We start from the raw sequence: 25,404 nt of genomic DNA, 5'->3' as shown, positions 1-25,404 counted from the left end.
AAATAGGATTGGCAGCCATCTTGGAATTGAAAAACGCAATATACACTCACGAGTACAACCCTAATAGGAGTGCCATAGCCAAGTATGTGAAAATGCCTACACTGCAATACCAGCACTATAAAGCTATGCGATTTCTGAGTAGAACCTGACTCAAGGTCGAGAAAAGACTTATTCTACCCAACGATCAATGAAGACCACACCTAGCTGCAGCAAGTAAATGAAAACCTCATAGTATAATGGACCATTGGATATCCTCATTCAAACCCACTTTATGGATTGTCGGGGGGGGGGGGGGGGAGCCTCAGTAGGCGGTTGGTAGCACAGAAAATATTCAGATCTGGATTGATGTGATCTATGATCATCCATCAGATATCTTGGTCGGTGTGGTGTAGTGTAGTGTTGGACCAGCAGGGTGGGGTATGATCACGTATCCTGGACCAATGTTGCCTTATTTGGTGGACACTTTCTTAGTAGTCATACCGATGTGCAACTTCTGACAAGGGCACTGGATCACATAGATAGCATTTCTGGCATTACAATTAGTATGTTTCCTTAATGTCCAATGTATTTCGTCATTAATGCATACAGTACTTGTGATACATTATTCACAGGTATTGCAATTGCCTTATGGGAAGTGACCCACCACAGGATTGTGTGGCAGATTCATACAATCCAATAAAGTGTTACTACTCAGTATCTTGGTTGGAAGGCGCAAATGAACTACATCGTCTTATATGTTCCTGCCTCTCTAAAGGGCAACAAACGGGTGTTGCGAGAGACAGCCCGTGCTGCACAGCAGGCTCCAATATTTCCTGATATGTTTTATAACCAAGTGGTATTTTGTGAAAAGGTGGCAACACAAACCAACCCATTTTCTGCTGCGGGTCTATGTTGTGTGGATAGTAGCATGTGTGATGAATACTGCAGAATCTTCTCAAAATCCCTGCTTGAAGTCTCCTCCAAGGTGGCGAGGGGAAGGCTTACGCTTACTGATCCTAACCCTGGTGGTGGTATTAGCCGGGTGGATCACCTGGTAGGAGAAGGCTCCAAAGGGAGCAGGAGGGTTCTGCTACGAGAGACACAGTACTGATTGTCTCTAAAGGATGAGATACCCAAATATCTAATGGCTTGCTGTAAGAAACAAACTCCCTTTCCTAAAGGTAACCAAATAATTGGTGAGGAAAGCCATTATGGTCGATATAAGGATCAGAACAGTAATCTCCTTCCTTTGCAGAAGTATATTCTCTCCTCTGGTTTAAACTGTGAAAATAAGACACACATATCAATATCTTCAAGTCCTTTATCTAGAGACATATTGTACAAAGTAAGTTAACTAAAACTGAAAAATGTGATCAAATAAAGAATGAAGGTGTCAGGGACTTTAAGTCCCAGAATCACACAGGTACTGGGACGAGTAACATGAGCTTTGAGGCAGAGAACTGCAATACACAGAGTGTTCTAAACAATCGCCACTTGAACAGGAATTTGGATTATTTAAACCCCCCCCAGGACCAATGCAGAGGATGGAGGAGTGTAGCAGTATAGGTTTTTTTCTTCTTTTTTTTTGGCTGCGAAAACTCAACCTTTAATAACACAATTACATAAAATACAATTCAATAATAGTTACATTTTTCATTAATACAGAAAATCGCAATAAAATACTTGAAAAACACAAACACATTTTAATTAATTCAATATTACAATCAAATTGTCGTTAAAATTCTTCTAAATTCAGTGCTTTGATAAAACATGTAATCCCTATTACTATAGGGGTAGTACGCACCGACAGTCAATGGTGCAAACTCACATTCTCACAGACTCCTAAAAAAAGAAGGAACTTTTCCAAATATATACCCTTTGCACCTTGGCTAATGCAACGCAATCCATTACCCAATGTTTAGTAGTTTCCAATGTTCATAAAACTGACAGGTACCTTGATCAGGGGAAATCTTGCCATACCTTATCATCTGTTTGGAGTACAATAGATTCCAAAGAAAACAATTTGTCTGGGCATATACTAAACAAAACTGGGTTAATACGCTCCTCTTTTTGTAGTCATCTCTCAAATGTACCAAAGATGGATAAGAATGGAATGATTCCAAGGTTACTGCCAATCGTATTGATACAGCAATTACTTAACTCTAGCTTGGTGATCTATCAAATCCTGTGTGGTACACCTTATTGAATCTAGAATCATATTACATAAGTCATTATCCTAGTACAGCACTGCTTTGCATAAAAAAATATTAAAATCTACATATAGGGATTCTTCAACCGGACAAATAATCTTTCGTAAAGGCGATAAAACTTTGCAATAAGCTCTTGACTTTGGTGAGACGATACTCAGTTTTTATCTTATTGCCACCATTGGAAAGCTATTTGTCAAATTCAGTATTTGTTTCCAAATTCTACCCTCCAAGATAGACAAATGGTCCGCTGTGGATAGCGGGTAGGTTTCAATTCCGTACAAGAGCTTTGGAATAATTTTAACCTCATAATATCCAATGACTGGTTTCAACAAGAACTTTCCAAATTTGATGTCGATAATTTTTTAGTGCGCAGTTAACTTGAAAGTACGCTCATTCAACCAGACAGATACTGTTCAATGAAGATCTCGCATTCACGAGGAAACTCAAATATTTAAGAGAATTAACGCTGGCAACAGCAGTATTTCCAATGTACTGCTTGCACTTCTTCCTACAATTTGCAAATCAAATTATTTTGTATTTTTTGTAATTAACAATAAGAGCCAGACCTCAAGATGACTAAGGACAATTGATGCAAATACCTTGCTGTCTGCGTTGAGTAACACTGTCTGGTGGTAACTAGCTGGGTTTGCTCCATCCCCTCTTTTAAGATGCGGACAATATAGGCAACAGACCACGTGGGTCGGGGGGGGGGGGGGGGGAGTTCCCAGAGCGAGTATAAGTAGAAGTGGTTTTACATGGCTGTGTGTGCAGCAGAGGCAGAGCGGAGACACCCGCACTACCGCTGTGCCTTTGGCGGTTAATGATGTTGAGAGGGTTATAAGCCGAAAGAGCTCAGACTGCAGAAGTCGTGCAGCGGGAAGTGCTGTGGTTGCAGGCTGCCTTGTGGGGGAGAGGGGAGCTCTCTGCACAGCGTGTTTTTGCTCGGTGGCTGTCGAACACTGAAACACAACAGGAACAATGGGAAATCCTGTCGAGGAAGGCATGATGCATTCAGCGACAACCCGAGCTGTCAGATGCTCCAGGTCTGGCCGAAGAAGCAGAAGTGGCAGCAGCGGGACACACAGATGTGCAATGAAAGACCGTTGAGTTGGGCTATCAGAGGTGACCCACAGGTGCTCCATTGTGAACTGCTGGCCAATGAATTACCTTTCGAATACCGAACTAATGATTAAAAGCAATTTTGGCGTAATACACATGCTAAGAGAAACCAAAACAAGAAAGTTTGTAACTGTTATTTTCTAAGTTAAGACAGAATAATATTTAACAAAGGCTGTAATTATAATTGCCCAAGAAAGGAGGGGACAATTGTAAATCTGCAGAATGACCACCATTGGCAAAGTAAAGAGGAAGCTGAATTAGAACAAAACTGTAACAAGTATTGCCAAAGCCAAGAGGAAGCAAGAAGAACATCGGATAACATCAGAGACACTAAAACTACAAATCCCAGGAGTGTAGTTCGACGGTTCTTTTTTCACGTCAGGCGCATAAGCGCCGGCGCGTAGGAGTCTGTTACGGAGTAGGGAGGAAGGCCCACCTCTCGCTTGGGAGCACTAAGTACATATAATGGGAATCAATTAAGTTTTGAATGCCATCAAGATAGCAAGAGAAAAGTTAGATGTGCGGTGTAACTATAGGGTACTTCCTGATCCTTTATTAAAGAACACGCAATCTACGCAAATGGAGAATATTTCCATCATGCCCCCCGTACAATCTAATGTAATTACTAGTACTCACGAAAACATGAAAGTTAATTGTAGAGGGAACACCCTACTTAATACACACAAAATTATTTTACCGAGTATAGTAGTGATCCCCGGCCCAAAGACACACAAGGTCCAGATGACTAAGATACTGTCACTATATAAGGAGAATATTAAGGTTCATCAAACACGGGCAAATACATTATGAAATGTACACAATTTAGAAAGACATGACAATGGGGTACCAGCCCTTCCTGTAGCTGTGCACTCGCACATCTCCACGGAGATACGTAATGTTCCAATAGCCACGATGGATGCTCCTCCGTCAGAGGATGGCTCTAAAGTACTTTTGGGGAACTCTGCCGGTAAAGTAAGTGAGCCAGGACAATGTGAAGACCCTTTTAAGTCAGATACTTCTCAGTGCATTCTTAAATATTTACTTTTAAACACAAGGTCACTTCTGAAACATGCCACAGAGGTGGCCTCTATTATTGAAGATCGTAATCTTGATATTTGTGCTCTAACAGAGACTTGGAGTCATGAAGCAGCTGATCCCACTTTGTCGCTGACCATTCCAGAAGGCTACCACATGATTAGACAGGATAGAGTACAGAACAGGTGGTAGGGGGGTGTAGCTCTTATTATTAGATCTAGGTTTAAAACATGGGAAACCAAAATTGACACCATTCCAGGTTCAGAAATGTAACTTTTTAAAATCGGTATTAGTGCTGAAACCAACCTGATTGTTCTTTTACTCTATAGATCCCCCACAGCTGACCCTACAATCCCAGCGGTTCTTAATAGTTTGCTCTTATCATTCCTGAAACCGAACACGAAACTTGTTCTGTTAGGTGATTTTATTCTCTGGTTGGGGAGCGATTTAGACATTACTGCCAAAACAATGGAGAACACACTTGACGCTCTGGGTTTTTCCCACCATGTCAGAGACTCTACCCACATCAAGGGTCATACCTTGGATTGGGTCTCCACTTTTAATGTGATTGTGAATGTAGATGTGCGGCCTTGTCCCTGGTCAGGTCATTTTTGTATATGTTTCCACTCACAAGTTGGATTTTTTAACAAAAAATGAATCCAGCCTAAATCATATGCTGCCAGTAGAAGTCGAAAATATTTGAATAAAGACATCCTGGGTCCCTGGGCCGAGGCCCTTAACACCAAAATTGGAAATGTAACTAATCTTGAAGACATGTCAGTTATAATGGTAAACTCTCTAAAGGCAGCTACAGAGAAGTTTGATCTAGTTAAAAAAAAAAAATAACAGAACATAAAAACACTTGGTTCTCCAATGATTTGATGGAACTTAAAGCCAAGAAAAACAAACCCTTTCATGCATGGAGAAAATGCAGAGATCCAAGCAATTTAGAAGTATAGAAAACTGTTGCAGCAGAATTTAAAAAAGCGATCCTTATAGCAAAAAAAAGGAATCATTGAATGACAATCATTAATGCTAAATCTGATTGTAAAGAGCTTTTGAAAATTCAAAAAAAAAAAAAATTCAAAAAAAAAAAAATCACATCATCCTATTCTTAAAAATAAGGCATGGTGTACATAAATTCAATTAGCCATGTCCAACAAATTAGTAAAAATCAAAGAAACAATAGAGATAAAAAAAACTTGCCATGAATATAAAAAGGACAGGTAATATACAATGTCTGGTGGCTAAGGATAAAGAACTATCCACCTTCAGATTCATGCCAATTTCTGAAGAGGAACAAGCCAAAACAATTAGCCAACTTAAAAGCACAAGCTGCAAAGGATATCCTTGCTCCTCGATCATGATTAAGGAATGCTCACCCATTCTGATCCCGGCACTTATCATATTTGTCAATGCTTCTTTTCGGCTTAATCAGGTGCCAGACAACATAAAAAATGCTTGGATCACGCCACTCCTGAAGAAGCCCAATCTGTGTTAACACCATCTAATTTTAGACCGATCACCAATACTGCTTTTCTATTAAGAATTCTAGATCGTGCAGTGTACAACCAAATCTCTGTATTTTTGGAACAAAATCAAATTTTGCATAAATATCAAATCAGGTTTTCGTATTAACCATAGAACAGAGACAGCCCTTCTTGCCCTTAAATCTCATCTCCTCCAGGATATGGACAAGGGACATATTGCTCTCCTTATGATTTTAGACCTTTCGGCAGCCTTCGATCTGGTGGATCATTCCATCTTGTCCACCGGGCTAAGGAAGAACGCACATTTCACTGAGGAAGCAATTCAAAGGATATCTTGAAAGATAGACAAGTCAGGGTGGCTAGTGAGTTGGCAGAAGCTGATCCTATGACTATTATATGGGGTCCCACAGGGAGCATGCATGTCACCATGCTTTTATAATATCTTTATGATCCCCTTCTTCCAGATGTTGGAAGAGGAGGGGATCACATTTGCTAATTATGCAGATGATACGCAATGTGTTTTACCTATTTCGGGGTGTTATCAAGAGGACGAAGCCTATATCAACAAAATGTATCTAAAAATCCAAAATTGGATGGTCACCAATGGGCTGGCCGTGAATAGTGCTAAAACGTAACTTCTCTAAGTGGGCTCATCTAGCAAATTGGATAAACTGAGGGCTGACTATAAGAAATTCAATTTGGATAACTGTGTTATCAAGATCTTGAACAAGGTGAAGATCCTAGGTATATAGCTGGACAAACATCTGAATATGAAGGCCCAGGTGAACAGTTTGATCTCATCATGTTCATACTTTAGCAAACTTTTTCGCCACCTACGCCCCCTTATATCTGAAAAAAATTAATAAACCTTGGCCAAGACTATCATTGGATCCAAATTGGATTATGGCTGTAGCCTATTGGTAGGCATATCGCAATCAGAGTTTCAACGTCTTCAGGTGATCCAGAATGTGGCTGTGAGAGTGGTGAAGGGCATCCACAGAAGGGATCACGTGTCTGAGGCTAGAAGGAGTCTTCACTGGCTCCCGATTATGGCAAGGGTATCGTTCAGGCTTCTTATTACTCATAAATGCATTATGGGTCAAATGCCTTCATATTTGACAGAAGCTATTGTCATGAAACATAATATCAGGGCCTTAAGATCATATAAGGCCAACCTTCTAAGAGTTCCGAGCAGCAACGCCAACAAGGCACGGCAGGGGTCCTTTGAAGTAGCAGCTCCAAATGCTTGGAATGCCCTTTCACCCATGCTAAGAACTATAGCCGCAACAGAACTTTTTAAGAAGCAGCTGAAGACGCTGCTTTTTGCCTAGAGAGCTTTATTATTCATATGTGCCCAGCTCTTAAAATCATCAGCCCTCGGGTACCAGTGTGCATTATAAATGGCTAAACATAAACACAAACATAAACATAACCAGAGCAAAAGAAGTGGCAGAGGGGGACTGGTGAGGTCCAGCGCAAGGACTAGACAATTAGGTTAGTTTGGATGGGCTGCGGGTGAGAGCATGTAGTGGGAACCTGCCAAGTTGAACACTGGGTAAGTTATGCATAAGAAGGTTGTTCGCAATCACAATGCGCACACAAACTGCAGTTATGTAATTGTTTAAGATTTTAATTGAGATGGACGGCAGCCTGACACGTGTTTCGAGCTAGAGAGCTCTTCTTCTGAGGCTGCTTATTGATTAGACAATTACAGTTATGCATTGCATTTGATAGTAGAACATGCAATATGTACAAATCCCAAACGCAAGAACAGGGCACATTTGGTAGTTATTTCAGAGCAATTGAGCAAGTCAATCAAAAATTGCACAAAGTCATCATATTTATACATAGAAAAACATATTAACAGAATATATAAATTAAAAAAGGGTATAGATTGGCCGAATGCAGTTAGCGTGTATCCAGTATAAGGCAGGTGAGATAGATATTTCTTTGAAGAGTAGACGTGACTCATGTACTGTACTTACATAACTGTAAATCACATAATTGTTAACTCTTGTCCTATCATCCATTTAGCCTTCATTACTACGTGCAACTAGCATGGATCGCTTTTGAAGGGAAGACTTGAACAACTATGCACAATTAGCATAAACACATATCTTATGGAACTATCAAACATCCAGAAAGGGTGGACTGGCCTTTTTGTGCACCCCCTGCAAAAGTTAGGCTTTGGTGCTAAGCAATGCAAGTTACTAATGATAAACTTAATAATTAATCGCAGCTCAATATGTCCCGACAACCAGTCACTATTTGTCTTTTCATATCGGGTTCCCTACTGGACCCAGAGTATGTTCTTTCAGTTTATTCCATGTACTGACTTTGCTTAATCTTAACTGCACTTTATTGGTGCATATATCATATACGCTAACTCTTTCCCCATACAATCAATCGCAACTATTGCTGGCAACCGCTTGCAAATCGTGCCTTACCGTTTCAATTTATGATTATCTGACGGTTACAACCGCTGGATTCCCTTCCCAACGTATTATACGTGCACTCCTATGATGGCAGACTGAAGGTACTTAGCATGGTCTAACTGATTGGCACAGCACATTACCGAGCTTATAACAACCAGCGCTGACTGCTTGTGGCTGGCTCCAGTCTCGTCCCTGCAACAGAGACGCTGGTATTTGTATTTATTTTTTGTTTATATAGCGCTTTACTAAAGCCCTGAACATTTAACAACTTGATACATATATCATTATAACAGTAGAAGCAAATTACAATTATGAATCAGTCCAACAAAACAGTAAGAAGAGCAATTAAACTGAAGGGAAGAGGGGAAAGTAGTGCAGTAGGACAGAGGGACAGGGAGGGGTGAGGAGGAGGAGGGAAACGTTAGGGAAAAGGGTAAGAGTGGGGTCGTGGGGGAGGAGAGGGAGATGATCAAGGGGAAAAAGATAAAGGAAGGAGGGGGAGCAAGAAGGGGAAGGGGTTTCATGGCGGGGAATGGAGAAGGAGAGATTTAAGGGAAGTGCGGATTGAGAGAGGTAAGGAGTTCCAGTGCAGGGGGGCTAGGAGCTGGAAGGACCAGAAATGGGAGTGGGCACAAGGGGATGGAGGAACAGTGAGAAGGAAGTGGTCAGCAGAACGAAAGGAGCGGGAGGGAGTGTAGAAAGAGGAGGGAGGAGAGATAAGGGGGAGCAAGACCATGGAGAGATTTAAAGACTAAGCAGAGAAAATGAAATTTAAGTTGGGAGTGAAAGGGAAGCCATCCAAGGGAGGAAAGGGAAGCAGAGATGGAGTCACGGGAGGTACGGAGACAGAGGGTACGGACGACAGAATGGTAGATAGATTTGGGAGGGGCGAGATGAGAAGTAGGTACTCCAAAGAGTAAGGAGGAGCAGTAGAAGAGGTGAGAGAAGATAAGGGAGGAGATGGAAAGTGAGAGAGGGGCGGACTTTGCGAATATTAAAGAGGTAAGTGTAGCACTTTCGCGTAAACCCCTAGACTGTCTATTAGGGTCTTCCTTAACGCATCCGACTGTTTACACGGGTCTAATTATTTTTTTTAAATCAATTTTATTTAGGTTTTCAGAGCAATGTAGGAATAGGTACATCCATAACCAAAAGTGATAACAAATATACATTATTTCGTATCAGCTCATTTTACCCTTACTTGGGATGCAGCAAAACCATTACTCATCTTTTAACAACCCCTGTTCAGTAACCACTAAACCCCCCCACCACCCCCTGTCCCCAACACATATCCCAACTTATAGGTGACGAAAGTATTCTGTCCTTGCTTTAAGAAATCAACTGGTTGAACCACATTTCAACATGATGTTCATAGCTTTCAGATAATAGATACTGCCCGGAGCAATCTAGGTTTAAAGAACATCTGTTCCCCATCATTCATGAATTCATGCAGCGGTAGCCAAGTGTTTGAATATTTCGTGTATGAGCCAAGGGCTAATGCCGTCACTTTCTCCATAGCCATCACCCCCCACAATCTTAGCCACCACATAGCTACTACAGGGCCCTCTTTGGTTTTCCATGCGTGTGCAACTGTAATCTTGGCTGCATTCAACATGTGAGTGATAAGTGTGGCCGTGGGTCCTGAGCTTGCATAACATCCCTCCACTACCTCTCCCAGAAATCACCAGTGGGTCGAATGGAAGCTGCACCCCAGTTATTTCTTTAATATGACTTAAAATCTCTTTCCAGTAGGTTTCAACTAAAGGACAAGACCACCACATGTGAATAAGGTCCCCTGGAAGGCCGCAGTTTCTCCAGCAAGTCACAGGGTATTCTGGATTAATTGAGTTTATACGGACTGGTGTAATATACCAGCGGAGACATAATTTATATGCAGTTTCTTTAATTGAGGTGCATCTAGAACTTTTGGCGGCTCTCTGCCAAATGCGACTCCAAGTGTCCCCAGTGATTGATCTCCCCAAATCCGCCTCCCACTTTTGCATGTATGCAAGGTTTTCCTCGGGATCTGTCCCTTCAATTAGGCGATATAATCTGGTTATCCCTTTGTCCGGCTGGCCTTCTTGCATTGTAATTTCCACCCCCGTTGGATCTCTAGTTGCCCTTTCTTTTACCTTTGCTTTTGAGACCCAGTGCCTGAGCTGGGCATAGTGGAAGCGCTCTCCTTCTGGAATGTTAAACTTAATCTTATAGTCTTCGAACGTCAGGGGAAGCCCATCTATATAAAGGTCATGTAATACCATATTGTGTTCTCTGCCCCCCCAGTGTATCCAGAAGTTGGCCTGCATGCCTGGGGTGAAATCTGGATTAAAAGCGATTGGTGCGAGTGGCCCACCCCCCACTTTGATCTTTTTATGTCGCAATATCTTATCCCAATACCAGAGAGTGGTTTTGGTTGACTCTAATAGCTGTCCACCTTTTCCCCCGTTTCGTGTGGCAAGAAAGCCCAGGTTTTTAAGTTGTACCTTAGTCGCAATTTTTTCCAATGTGACCCATTGATTAGTCTCCTCCCCGGCTGTCCATTGCAGCATTGGGGCCACTTGTGCCACCCATAAGTATCTACGAAAGTCTGGTACCCCTAATCCTCCCAGGACCTGTGGCCTGAAAGTACTTTTTTGGGGATTCTCGTTCCCCGCCCCCCCCCAGATGAATTTCATTACCTCTTTCTGTAGAGCTTGAATAGCAGGACCCGGAATTCTGACTGGGAGGGCGCCTATTACGTATAAGAATTTAGGAAGAAGATTCATTTTGACCGCAGTAATCCGCGCAATCCAGGATAGTTCCTGCAGTTGCCAACGTTTTAGATCATTGGTTAATGTTTAAAAGAGGTCAGGGATGTTGGTGCCGTAAAGTTTACTGTAGCTGGGAGTCAACTGTATCCCCAGGTATTTAACTGCTGTATGCTCCCATTTCAGGGGGTATTGGTTTTCCCATTTTGGGATCCGGTCTAACTTTTCTGTGACGTTAAGAACTTTAGACTTGGGATAGTTAATATTAAATCCTGAGGCCCTTGCAAACTCCTCCAACAAATGTAGGGCTGCTGGTAAGGAATGTCCAGTGTCTCTCAAGAACATAAGGATATCGTCCGCGTATAGAGCTACCTTTTGTTGTCCAGCAACCCCCACTTCCACCCCCCGGATCTCAAGGTGACCCCGAACCTTACATGCAAATGGCTCCATAGCCATGGCAAAGATCAGGGGCGACAGAGGGCACCCCTGTCTTGTGCCTACACGGGTCTAATTATTACGCTAATGAGTGCAATTGCTCTTTCCTTCTCTTCTCTGCTTTGTACAAATGCCTATCACTTCAACACATGCTCCGGTCCGCAACGATGTTCAGCCACAACTACGTTCAATTGAGTGCCTGTACTTGCAACTGCAAAAATATAGGTATGATCTTATTACCCCTTTCTATATTTGAATTGATGCATGGCTAGTTAACCATTTGGAAACACAATAGTGCGGGTAACACAATCCATTTCCAATTTCAGTGTAGCCAGTGATTTGTCACTTTATCATTAGTTGAGCCCAACATCAATATATGGGTAAGTGTTATATTGCTTAACTCATTGGCACTTTTAGGTTTCAGCACCAGCCAAGACAAGGTCATTAGAAGGAGACGGGGAAACCGCTTTCGTGGAAAGAGACACTTTAATTATTCATTAACAGAGGTGATAGTAGAAACCCAGAGTGTGCAGGAAAGTTACCCTCCTTGGGCAGAAAGTCATGAGGTAGAGGAACATAACCTGCATTGCGTGTGGCCAATCAATTGTTGGAACAAATAGGACCAATGGGTGTTGTAACCGTATGGAAGAAGTTGTGAATTGTATTAAAGTCAAAGACTTAACCAATGTTTTGAAGTATCCTACATTACAGAGTACTGGTATTAGTGGTAGAAGACTCATCCTGGCAAGAGAGAACACCGGGAATTGGATTGTTAGTGGTGGTAGTCCTGTCAGGTTAGTGAACCAGGTAATTGAAGTATGTTATTATCATGTAAGGATGTAATGCAAAAAAAGTGGCAACGCCGCCCATGTTTTTAATGAACTATGCAAAACCCACCCAGATGAAAACATTGTTATATATACACATCTCTCTCGAAGGAGTGTGTAGTAGTTGTGTTTTTCAAGAGAAGAGAAATCCTATTAAACTATTCATTGGATGTATAATGAACTCTATTTGTAAAACAATCATGATGCCAAATGAAAATGTACAGAAGTCAAGGAACTTTGTATTGGAAACAGAACTTTGCGTTTGAGAGAAACCTTTGTGCGTTACCTTTTGAAGGATAACCTGACTATTGGAATTAACTTTGTTCATTGGAACTTGCATTTAGGAATTCTACCTTAATTCTGGGAAAGGGGGGATAAGACCCAGGTTATAAGAATATTTGGATTTGAATTATTCTTTTTGTTGAACTTTAACAGAGATATGAATACATCAACTGCTTGTGTTGTATGTTGAAGTGTGAGGGACAGATATCGGTATAGAAGAAGGGGAGGGTACAAGTGACAAATGTTAGCAGAAGCTCATTATACAAGCGTGTCCATGTAAATTCAGGGTGGAAGAAAAAGGTCCAGGTTCTAGTACCAAAGTTCCCCAAAGCGTGCCTGCTCAATGGCACAGTCCCAAACTCCTCACAGGAGCCATCAGTGACTTCAAATACAGAACCCAGTAAACCAAGTAAAGCAACAGTCAACAAAGTCCGAACCTGTACTTGCAGTTGGCAAACACTGGTGTTTGGGCACTTCACCCAAAGACGTGCATTGCCAGTTTACTCAGCCATCTGTGGTGTCCTGCAGAGAAACCAGAGTGATGGAATATCAGAGAAACCTCTTCGTGGAGAGAGAGGCCAAAACCCAAACGGTGAATTGCAATACTAAGAAATCAAAAAAGGCTACTCTGGCATTTACAACCTTTGTGGCCTACGTCATTTGACATGGGTCAAATCAGAGAAAATCATGTACTGAAGACCCTCAACATCAAACACCAAATCAAAGATGGTGAATCACCCCATCAGTTAGCATACAAGTTAAGGACAATGAAGGGTGAATTGTAGCTCAATGAGTAGTGACTACTCTGTGCTAGGGTAAGGACCAGCTGAAGTTGCAGGTTCCCTTGCAGTTCAAGAGGCTGGTGTGCAGACTTTTCAAATAAATGTATAATTGGTAAGCAAGTCAAGCAAGTAGGTGTATGACTCCGAACTCTGTCCAAGCTGATGATAGCCAAGAGGCTAGCAATAAGCCTCCCAAGAGACTGCTTCAATTTAAAGTTCTAAGAGGTTAATGTGAGATAGTACAACAATCCTCTATCACAAGAGCCTGACGGGATGCCTCTGAGAAAAATCTTTAAAAAAAAAAGAAGTCCTGAAAAATCCATTACATTTAATTTGTTATAAATAAAGGAGCAATAACCAATAATTTCCTGGTCTAGGTTTGTTTTGGGATTCGGGTGGAGGGTCAAGACAGGACCTTGGGTGCTACAGACCCATTTATTTGTTGAATGAACATCCAAGGTCTATGGGAAGCGACTATTGGAAAACGTCCAAGCTTGGGTTGAACAGGCAGTATTAAATCACCCTTCCAGCCTGGCTTCAGGTGTGGCATTGGCACGACTGCCTTCACCTGTCCCCTATCATTTCCAAATATATGTGCTGGCCAAGTGTCAATCTTTGTACATTGTTTTTATAGGTCCAAGTCAGGCTTTAGACTTGGAGGCCACCATTGTAGAGATTGGTCTGGGTTAGCACGCTGACGGCAAAATTGCTGGTGGCTCCATTCTCCCTCCCAATACAAGGGAGGTGGGTACAACCCACAGGATTGCCACCACCAGCATTTCTAGGGCTGGGATTTTCACATAATACCACTGGCAGAGATACAGGTTCTGCGCACAGTTAATAAAGCAGGAGTTAAGTACAGTCTAGGTTGGCAAGAAACCAGATTGGTTTGAATTTTATTTCAACAATGTAAATGACACAAAGGGTGCTATTGTAGGCAGTGCATTAAAAGGTCTTGGCTTCCAGCGTATAGAAGCTGACTTGCAATCCCATTAAGTGCTGCACTTTGAGCTGGGCCATTACTTGGAAAGTCCTGCGCAATAAGCTGCTGACCTTTCATTTAGATTGGTCAGATCATGCAACCTTTTGTAATGCTATCTTCTTTCCTTATGATCATGCCTGCACCTTTGCACTTCATTGTAAATAGTTAACATTGTGTCACCATACAAAGCTGTTCATGGTTCTTAGAATGAAGAATGCAGGACCTCATTCTCTGTCAGCCAGTATGGAATTGTTATGACTGTGATATAGTTGAGAAGTTCACCCAGAGAGGTGAGAGGCGCAATCTTACCCTATTCCTTGCAATAAAGTTTTTCTATTTTCACTGGAGTCATCTACCTTTACTTCAACAAGCACCAGCAGCACCTTTACAATACAATCATCTTGTTTGACACTGCTCTGTCAGCATTCCCTGTAAAATATCCAATAAGGCTCTGATTTCCTTCAGAGATAAATGCAAGATTTCCAACCCTCATCTTAATTTATGCTGTGCATCTGCGACTAGGTGTAGAGAATGGAGCTCCTGCAGGTCCAATTGTTATCACTTCTAATTCTTTTGTGTCTAAAACCATTAAAACAGATTTCTCCTCCGAAAGCAAAACTGGTTCTCCAACCAAGCTTTTTCGGGTCAAGGAAAACCCACAGATCAAAAGAGGTCCAAATGCAAAGAATCTTTCACGGAGTACCAGTTCCTCATAGGAGAACACATTATGGACATTGACTCAAAAATGACAGTACTGCAATATCACAGATCAACTTCTAATTCTCAGGGGCACCCATAACAATCATTTTATGTTATTCGGGGAAAAGCTCAAGTCAAAAATGAAAAACTATTTAAATTCACCAAGGGTCAAGTTGAGGTTGTCCGGATGCTCTTATTTACTGTTATGGATTGTATTCTATTGTTTTGCAGGAATGACGGATACATTGTCGGAAAGGCCCACTGGTAGCTTTTGGGTGACTTGTGATCAATAAAAGTAGGAGGTCGGGAGGGGAGCTCAATCAGGTGGATCAGCTAGGTGAACAATGCAGTTATCCTTGACTTGCAAGCCAATGAATAAAGAGGTCGCTCTATGCAATAAGCCAAAATTGATGCACAAGCCTGGTTTCTCCAACTCCTATATCCAGCAGTTAGTTTGTAGATAAATAAGTGGCAGGGCCCAAACATTTTCATGTATGGCTGTGCCATGTCAGGGCGGTGGCTAACCATCTACCGCTGCCCTCTAGTGTAAGCATTTTTGTGGCTATAGCTGCAAATAACCAGCTCATTGGGATGATACTAGGTAATAGGATGATGTGTGCACCATCCGTGGCAGAAGTGCCTTTTACAACTACCACTCGAAAAAACAGTTGTGTATTGAAATGAGGCATCAAATGTTAAACTGCTTCTTTAAACACATCCACCGTATAATTTTTCATCGGGAGAGACTACCCCCATGGGGACAAGGACTACTGTAGCGATGAGGAACTCCCTCCCCATCTCCATCAGCGATCCACCAATGTCAATCTGGTTGGAAGAAGACAAGAAGAAGAGTCCTTGTGCATCCGTTACTATACCTGCCTGGTACCGAGACAAAGTAACCCAATGTACACATAATGAATGTGGCTAGGACAGAGAAGTACTTCCACGAGACGCTGGGGAATCCCCAGAGTAGCATCATAAGAGTGGGAGGAGAGATAGCAAAGTTGTCAAACCAACCAACGTAGCTATAATAGAGCATGTTTTAATTTATCAAATTACTGCTTTTGTTCACTGGAGAACGGTCTATGCACAGCAGACATGTCTGAAAGGGAGTGAGGCCAAAGCTTTACTCTTTGCGCTTTTAGATTGCATTTGCATAGCCAGTCCTCAACTAGGATTATATCCTTACTGTTACCATGTTAGAATGCACAGGTCACTTTATTATATATTAATTGCAACAGCAACATGTTGTACACTTTGTCCACGGAAGCTCAGATCTTTGTCCTCCCAGTTTGTGACTAGAAACCTGGCACACCCACTCTGCATCACATACATTCAAAGCAATGCCAGCGCAGCACTAATGGCAAGCCCATCTGAGCCAGTCATCCTCTCTAGCCTTTAAATACTGCCCAAAAATAGTTGTACTCCAGTAAATCCTTGGGTGCTATTGTAGGCCTATTTTGCTAAGACTATCAACTGAAAGCTTCCGATGTATGTTGAATCTCTTACAATCCTATAACATTTCAAATTTCGGGATCTTGCTCCACTCAACTTTGTCCCTTTGCATCATGGCCCGTCTAGACAACTGAATGAAACAGGAGTTCCCATAAAAGGTTATCTATTTAATAGACGATCAGCAGTTCCTAACTGCCTTTCTATCCACATCATTATTCTCGACTCTAATGCAGTTAGGCGATGTCCAACTGAAACATTGCTGCCTGACTCAACAGCATTGAATCTAGGATTTGGTTCCTACCAATTAAAATATTTTCCATTGCTCATGCAACAGTTGTACTGGGGAGGGGCAGCTTCTGTCTATAATGCAACCATTATCCAGTAGACATAGCTTGATTTTAGGGCACTCATTTTTGGTTACTCAAGACTTCTAATTCAGACAAACTGTATCTTATTAATAGCATGAATGATCTTGGTTTACAAACTTTGTTCTCAGTTCCTACATATAAATTAGGACACAAGGCTAGGTCAAATATTTTGATCCTACTCTGAAAAACAGCTGCATAATTTCACCGATTTTATGTTGGCAGGCCAATTTGATATTCCTTTCTTGATTAATTTGGAGTTATCCAGCATCCGCACTAATCGGGACACCTCCAACTTACATACGCTCTTGAATAGTGTGATTCATGATTTTCTCCATTTAAATCATATTCCTCTGGAAATGGATCTTGATATCAGTCCTTGGCCATAGAAATGTTATAAATTGCATACTGGATCTGGTGAATAAATCAGTGCCTTTAAAGTTCCACCGTCCTAAACTAACTTGGTAAGCATGGAAACATGGTTTACACCTGAAATAAACACATTACACCACGTCTTATGTAACCTCGAAAGGAAACAGTGAGCCAATTAGAATGTGAAAGAAAAACCAGTTCAGGATACAGCTTCGAACTTAAACTGTTTTTCATGAACTAGATAATATCACAAACATTTCTAAAGAGATGCATCTGTACCGCTTGTTGCTAATAAGGAGCTTGTTGATCCTCTGGCTTCATTGAAAACAAGATCCCTCATCAGAGATAGTAAACCTCAATTACTGTTTCCCCACCATCCCCAAGTCTCAGGGATTGTCTTCTACCCGTCAGCCATTTCCTCCTCTTACACATTTTGATTTACTTTTGTTGGATGACCTTTTAAAACACCTTAGGATTAGCACGATTAGCTGGCCAATTGGAAGCGGCCCGAATTCTCTGGTATAAGCCTGCGTTTCAAGCAGCCCCAGTGCTGCTGGCCAGTGCCCCCTTCACCTTTCCGCTCCTCTTCCCCTTCCCCACTCCTTCTGAACCTCTTTGCGTCCATGTAGTTCATATGCGGGTGCTAAGGGTGTGTTCAACTTAAAAGTGGTGCTGTACACCATCATTATAGAAAGCAAATCTTCTGCTGTACCATGCATCACCTTATGTTTTCTAAAGTTAAACGCCTGCGTATAAACTACACAGGTGTCAATAGCAATATGGCCCTCTGCGCTGCCCATACCCTGCCAGTAACAGCAAAGCAAGCCACGTGAAAGGGCCCTTGCTTCGCTTGGGCGCTTAATCCTCTATCGACAGGGTCGGTCCGCCACCTCGTGTCATATTGCTTCAATACAAACCTTCGGGCTCAGCTAATGATATTGTGCCTTCCAAGATCGTTAAAAGTATTTTTGCTTATTAAAACATGAAATTCTTCACAACACTTCTTTAAACTTCTGGTGAAAAGGCACACTTTTGGAAAGAAGAGGTAAGTTCGTCCCCTTCTTAAGAAACGATGTTTGAGCATACAGGATGTTAATAGTTTTTGACCTAATTATCAATTATATGCTCAGCTACTGGATTCCTCGCAGGCAGATTTTGATTTTAAAACCCCATTATAGTACAGACATGATTACTACAACCTTGCAGGGAAGAAGCAGACAGTGGTGGTGCTGGATCACGGATACTGCTCGATTTATCCATCACGATTGATAAGTTAGATGATAGGATCCTTCTGACCAGCCTACATAATATGGTATAGGAAGCCAGGTGTTAAAATGAAGAGTCATTTTTGTACAAACCGTTTGCAGGCAAACTCAATACATTTCAGTTTGCTAAATAAGCCATAAATCTGTGGAGTTCCACACTGGCCGGGTTGCACACCCCTAATTTTGCATTTATACTTTGCGCCTCTGACCAACATCATTCATAGATATGCTCTGCTTTTGTCAAATTGTTTGGAAAAAGATCAGAGCAAGCCAACAAGAATAAAGTATGATTGCTTATAATTAAGAACTGGATGGATGTCAATGGAGGTAATACAATAATGCCCGTGACTACAATTTCTGGCCAGAATCTTTCTAAAAATGTTAGTATGATGATCGACCACGACCTGCCCCTTTTCCAACTGGTTTTCTCAGAAACTAAATCTGGTTTGTTTTAGCTCAGGCACCTTAAGTCTTATCTTTCTTTTCATTTAACCAGTCTCTTCAAGATTAGGCTTGGTAACAGTGCCTATAATGGGCTTAGTTTTAGAAATATTATAGATTGCAGCATGTGTCAAATGCTGCTGCCAGACTCCAGCTTAGAGTAAAGGAAGTCGACCACATCTCCCCTGGCCTGTTCACTTTGCATTGGTTACCACCAGTAAAACAAAGAATGTTGTTCACATGCATATGCCTTATTCATAAAACGGTACATGACCACAATAAGAAGCCTTTAGTAGACAGCTACAGATTTACAGCATATTTAGACCCTATAGACTATCACAAAATGGAACAAAGTGAAGATGGGGATTATTACTTTTAGCTATGGGGCGTCCAGATCCTGGAACAATCTGCCCTTGTCTATTAGAATCTTTAGCAAACTTCCTACTTTCCAGAAATCTCTTGAGGTTTTGGTTTTCAAGTATGTACATGAAAACATGGCATCTTTTCAAAATGAACACTAGATGCCAGTCACACTTCCAGCTAGTCATGTTTACACGTGTTCTGCAAAGGTGGTGATAGGACGCCAGCCCATGCAAGTTCACACATAGTGAAGTCATGGTCCACCTCAAAGTGTGGTTTGAAACCACTGTCAGCAAACGTATTATCATGTGCATATCTGGATACTTATCTTCCACTGCAATAGATGTGGTACATTGTATAAATGACCATCAGCACAGAGCACTGAAATGTACACGTTCCACATTGATTAGCCGAGTTCTGCAATGCGAGAAAATGAATTACAATATCCAATAAATCATGGCTGCTGGGACGAATAGTGGGAATCAGACACTTCTCCCCGGGCGGAGGAGCCTTTCCTTGTGAAGCTAAGGAGCTGAATCCGCTACACAATACCCTCCCTAGGGCAAGAGGCAAGTGGGACCTCACCGTTAGAGACTCCCCCATGGGGACAAGGACTCCCGTTCCAATGAGGAACTCCCTTCCCACCTCAATCAGCAATCCACCAATGTCAATCTTGTTGGAAGAAGACAAGAATCATCCTTGTACATCTGTTACTATACGTGCCTAGTACTGAGCCAATGGAGTCATAATGAATGTGGCTAGGATAGAGAAGGATTTTCACAAGACAGTGGGGAAGCCCCAGAGCAGCGTCATAAGAGTGGGAGGAGAGATAGCAAAGTGGAGAGAAGCTCGGGATGTTCAAAGCTGCGCCGGCAGCTTAGTGAGTTAAGGAGAGAAGGCAATACAACTTCTGTCAGGGAAAGGAAGCGTAAACTCATCGTGGCCCGTCGTGCAACACAAAGCAGACATGTTCTGGAGAGACAGATGGACTAGTCCAGCTCACGGAGAAAACTTTCTGGACGGGACGTGGAGAGTGAGAAACTTGCTGCATACCACCCAGGTAGTGAAGCTGACAGAGCGAAATAAGTTTCCCGGAGGTAACTACGAGGCAGTGGTGGCATTTCCGAAAGCAAGGGGGGGTGACTAGACCCCGTGTATAGGAGGCACCGGCAGAGGGTGCCTAAAGAAGGAGGAAGCACAGTGGGAGAACCAGTGATGCAACCCCAGGTTCACACAAGTAAGGGGGAGAGCAGGAAACCTTCCCCACCCCCTGAGCCACCTGTGTTTTTTAGGCCATGGCAGCCCTCAGGAAGAAGAGGGAGGCAGGGATGGAAGGACTGTTACATCAGGAGGACTGGAATAATGAAGATTACCATACCTAATCCAGCCATTACACCCAGTCCTCCCTCCTCATCACAGTTCTTAATTGAAGAAATAGCAGGCAGTACTGTCCTACCACGGATGCCCCGTGAACTAAAGACAAATAAAAAGTAGACTCAATGCCAAGGGTGTTTAATACAACAACAAAAAAAAAAAATCAAGAACAGGAAAGTTGCAAAGACTCCAAATCCGTAGTTAGACAGGTCACCGTCCAAGGACAGGGGGTAATGCTTCAAGGTGTGAAGGGAGGCCCAACTGGCAGCATTGCAGATATCCCCAAGGGTAAAACCCTGAGCCACAGCCCATGAAGACCCAATTCTTCTAATAGAGTGGCACTGTGGCAAAACCGGAAGGGGAACATCTGCCGTACATTAAGAAAGCACAAAGGCAGACTGAACTCATTTGCTGAGGGAGCTGGCTTCTTCCCCCTAGAGGCACCACCAGTAGCTTGCAAACACTGCACTGGTCACCAGCAACAGCTCTGCAACCGGGTTCTCAATTGTCTGATTCAGAAAACATGTGGATTAGAGAGAAGGGGAGTATATAGTCCCTGTTAGGGATGGTGGAAAAAGAGTTATGGGGGTAAAAATCTTGGGACCGTCTGGAAGGCAGAGACGCCTTCAATCAATAAGGAAATTGTGACAAGTGGGGAGGACTGGGGGTAATGGATATTTCACACAGCATTTGATATCAGCATTTAAGTGAGGAAAGCCAGAAAAACACAGCTTTCCCATTACAGAAAAGTCGTTTTGTGTTCACTCACATAATGCAGGGGATTAAGAATGTCCCCAGCACTTTCTCAAGCAGACTACAGAGTCTTTTAGCAGATATCCCTCAACTGCTTGCAATATGTAAATCAGGCCTCAAAATGTTCACTCGCCACTAGCCATTGCATAGCAATATTAGAATCTTGGCGAGTAAGAAATGATGTACTCTGTGTATGTGGAGTAGACATTTTATGCCTGGCTATTAGCCGATACTTTTTTATCCCTGGAGTAGATGGTAGCTACGTCACTCATGGGGATTTACATGAACACTTGCAGCAAGTAGATTTAATAATTTGCGCATGTTGGCTACCAATGGGTATAGCTCACCGTGAGACCACCTTCGTAGGGTACACAATTATGAATGAGGGCAGAGGTTTGTCTACGAAGTTCCTTGACAAATGCAAAACTATGCAACCACCTAACAAAGACAATTGCCAGCCTTTTTAGGTCTTCTGAACTATGGCATAATTTTGCAGAAGTAGTGAGACCATTGCATGCTTTGATCAAACCAAATTTCAAAGCAGCTCACTGGTTCGCCGAACACACCCACATTTTGCAGCGTGTGTACTCAAGGAACGTATACAGTTGGTAATTTGGGGGGGGGGGGGAATCAAGTATTTTAAAATCACATCTATTCTACTCTGGAATTAAAATTGACATAAGCAGAAAGAAATACACAGTCAGCCGCCCAAACAATTGTCCAAAAAGGACCGCACTTTAGCTGCAAATAAAACAATGCACATAAACACCCTTAGTTGGTCTTGAGGCTGCGACACAATCTAGTGTAGCAAATGCAAAAGCATTACATACCATTATATACGACGGGCAGCCTCCCAGCATGGCCCGGATGTGAAATATTATTATAAAGCACAATTGAAAAGAAGTCTTGGGAGGATAGCTCAGTAGCAATGTACTCATCTTGGCAGCAAGATGACACGGAGCAACACAGGTTCGATTCCCGGGTCTGAGCTTAGAAACCTCCGAGTATTAAACAGGTTATAAATAACCAATTATAATTATAAGCGACACCGGACGTGGACCATGGCAATAACGCCAGAAACCACATTACCGGATATCCCATGGTTTGATTTCTATCAAGTGATATATTGTGGTGGGGCAGCAATGCCGGACCAGTTCAAAGTATGCAGTTGGATGTACAGCCATCACAGAGCATGTCACACATGACAAAAACTTTATACATTCCGACATTGCAACTAAACACCTAGGAGATGCTTCAGCTCAGAATGCCGAACTACATGGGTTGTTGCTGGCTCTAGACCAACCTGATTTACAGAAGGCCACATTTGTGGTCTTCGAATCAAAGAACATTGTCAGGGCTTACAAGACAGACTTACAATGGTGGATTCGGAATGATTTTAAAGACAATTAGCATAAAACGGTCTCTTCCAGGCAGCTCTGGAAACAAGTTTAGGACATTAAAAAGATACACCCTCTATTATGGATGATGCAGACAAGGGCTTCGCATTAGCATTGGCAAACAAATAGGCCAATGTGCACACAGCCATACCTCGCTCAGCTATTGGAATTGATGAAGTAAATAAAGAGGCACGTTTGGATTTTCTACCCAGGCCAAAAGGTTTTGCAAAAGGGTTTCATGCAATTATATTTATGACAGAGAACAAAGACTTAGTCATAATTCCTACAAAAAGTGTAGCTCCCCAATGTAGCAGATGGAGAAAAACGAATAGCTACCACTCACTGTGGAATTGCATCTACTCATTTTGGGATTAATGCAAACACAAAATTGCTTTTTGATATACATTAATGGCCAGGTTTGAGAAAAGAGGTTGGAATATACCTAGAAAATTGTGACATGTCTGAAGAAGATTGTGGATCACAGTAGAAAACCAAAGGAAGCTCCTTTAAGAAATGCAGGTTCTTCTTTTGAGATTCGCCTTGAGCGTGGCGTCAGAAGTGGCCTCTGCAGCTTACACCTGGAGGGTGTCCCTCAGTGTTGCTGCCAGCAGTTCTTGTCTAGAGTGAACTGGGATAGGGTGAACTGGGATAGGGTGTAGATCAGGCATGAACATTTTTCTCCCAACTAGTTCAAATGGCGTCTTACCCGTGCATAGACTGGCATGGTAATGATTTGAGCTTCTCGTCACTAAAGGCATGTGGTCCACTCAGTTCACCCCACTGAAAGAATGCATTTTGTCAGGCACAACTTTATGGAGTTATTTTCCCCCTTTCGAGTACACCATTGGTCTCTGGACGAAATTGATTAGAACAATGCAGCTCAGATGCCCAAGCCTCTTCGGCCTGCCCAGGGAAAGCTGAACCATAATTAGCATGCAATGCCCGAGTTGCTGTCATGGCTAGTAAACCCTCTAGTGCCTGTCGGACTGATTTTTGCAATCTGCTTTCTTCTGAGGGATCATCTAGGTGAACTGTGTGCACGTTTCTACTATTATTAAAATATATTTATACTTATTTACTGCAGGTAGTGGGAGTATGTCATCTAAATATTGAAACTCAAAAGAAGAAATGTGCATTTCTTAAAGGAGCTTCCTTTGGCTTTCTTCTGTGATCACCTAGAATCAGTACAAGTTCCCTCCAGAGCAAGACAGTGCACAGCAAATGTATGTTGTAAATTCAGTTATATTTGAAATAATTATTTTTTAAGAATGACTGAACAAACGTGACTAGAGGCTGTCCTTCTTTGGTCTAGACAGCGTCAACAAACATGGCAAATCAATGCTGTTCACAGTTTGGACATGACATGCAGATTCCAACATTTAAGGTGTTGCCAAAAAATCACACAGAATTCCAGAACACATGCAGCATTAATAACATAAGCATCTATTCTGATTAACAGGATAAAGAAGGGGAGTTCTGTAGTGCATAATATAGAGAAGAAAAGAAACGCAATGGCACCAAGCATATTACCTATGCATCAGATAGTCCAGTTTTGTGGGCTGTCCAAGCAAACAAGTGCAATACTAAAAAGGAGAGCAGGGACCAGTTTGGGCCCATATCGTGCTTGGAACTCCCACAACACTTCACATACTCATGCCATGTAAACTGTGTCAAAGAATGCTTTCACAATCTCACCTAAGTGAGGTGATAAATTCCCTAGATACACATATTAGACGTTTCAGGAGGACAGCCACCTGCACCACCTCAAAAACTAGGATACCTTGCAAGGAAGGGCAGGCGTCCATGACAGATAGAACTCACACTTGATAAAATAGCAATAATCCAAATCCTGCAGACCGAAGGGGGCAAAGATTCCATTCAGATTCTACCGACCAAGCGCTAAAACAGGGCTTCTATGCGCATGCCATTACAGATGCAGCAGTGAGATTGGTTCAAAATGTCCAGGCCATTATTAGAAGTGACCAGGAAGCAGCAGCGTGTCTTTCTTTTGAATCAAACTTTCTGGACACTTTCGAGTAGAGGTGTTCAAGATGGGAATGTGATTTAATGGCCAGAAAAGATCTTTGCCCTCAACTAGTCCACTACTGCAATACACCAGGTAATTGCAGGTTCTACATTCCTTTTACTCAGCATGCCCAGGAGAAGCTTTGTGGATCATCTGTCTGGGCACCTGAAATGTCCACTTGGATTGTGCATGGTCTTTTGAATATATCCATACAAACCACACCTTGTGTGGTTTGTCAGGAGCTACAGTGCTGGGGAAATTCGCACTTAATGACACTTGAGTTAGGGAAGTCTATGAAGTACCTTATATACATTCCTGTGTTTTACCATCAAGTCCTGAATGAACACTGTGCTCCTTGCAAGGGTTCCACTCGTTTAACATGCACATAAGCACTCCAAGTGAATTCCTGCAAGTACAGCACTAAATGCAAAGTCCATGTTACACCTGGTACAGTCGGGTGCACATCCTTTCAAATGGTTCCTATCTTGTGCACTTAAATGCCTCATGCTGCCTCATTGAGGTTGGGGTCCCAACCATGAGCACTGTAAGCGCACAAGTTAGATGTTGTGGATTT

The 25,404-nt window shown here is 42.3% G+C and overlaps 1 protein-coding gene across 2 annotated transcripts in view; it reads right to left on the bottom strand.

Annotated features, from left to right (window-relative positions):
- PCNX4 (pecanex 4) overlaps positions 1-25,404 on the bottom strand; it is a 451,861-nt gene that overhangs the window by 413,089 nt on the left and 13,368 nt on the right. The gene's annotated exons all lie outside the window — the stretch shown is intronic.

The sequence above is a fragment of the Ambystoma mexicanum genome, chromosome 14 (assembly GCF_040938575.1).
Source record: "Ambystoma mexicanum isolate Mex_15411 chromosome 14, UKY_AmexF1_1, whole genome shotgun sequence".
In the NCBI taxonomy this organism is placed as follows: Eukaryota; Metazoa; Chordata; class Amphibia; order Caudata; family Ambystomatidae; genus Ambystoma; species Ambystoma mexicanum.
This window is presented reverse-complemented; position numbering and strand designations above follow the sequence as displayed.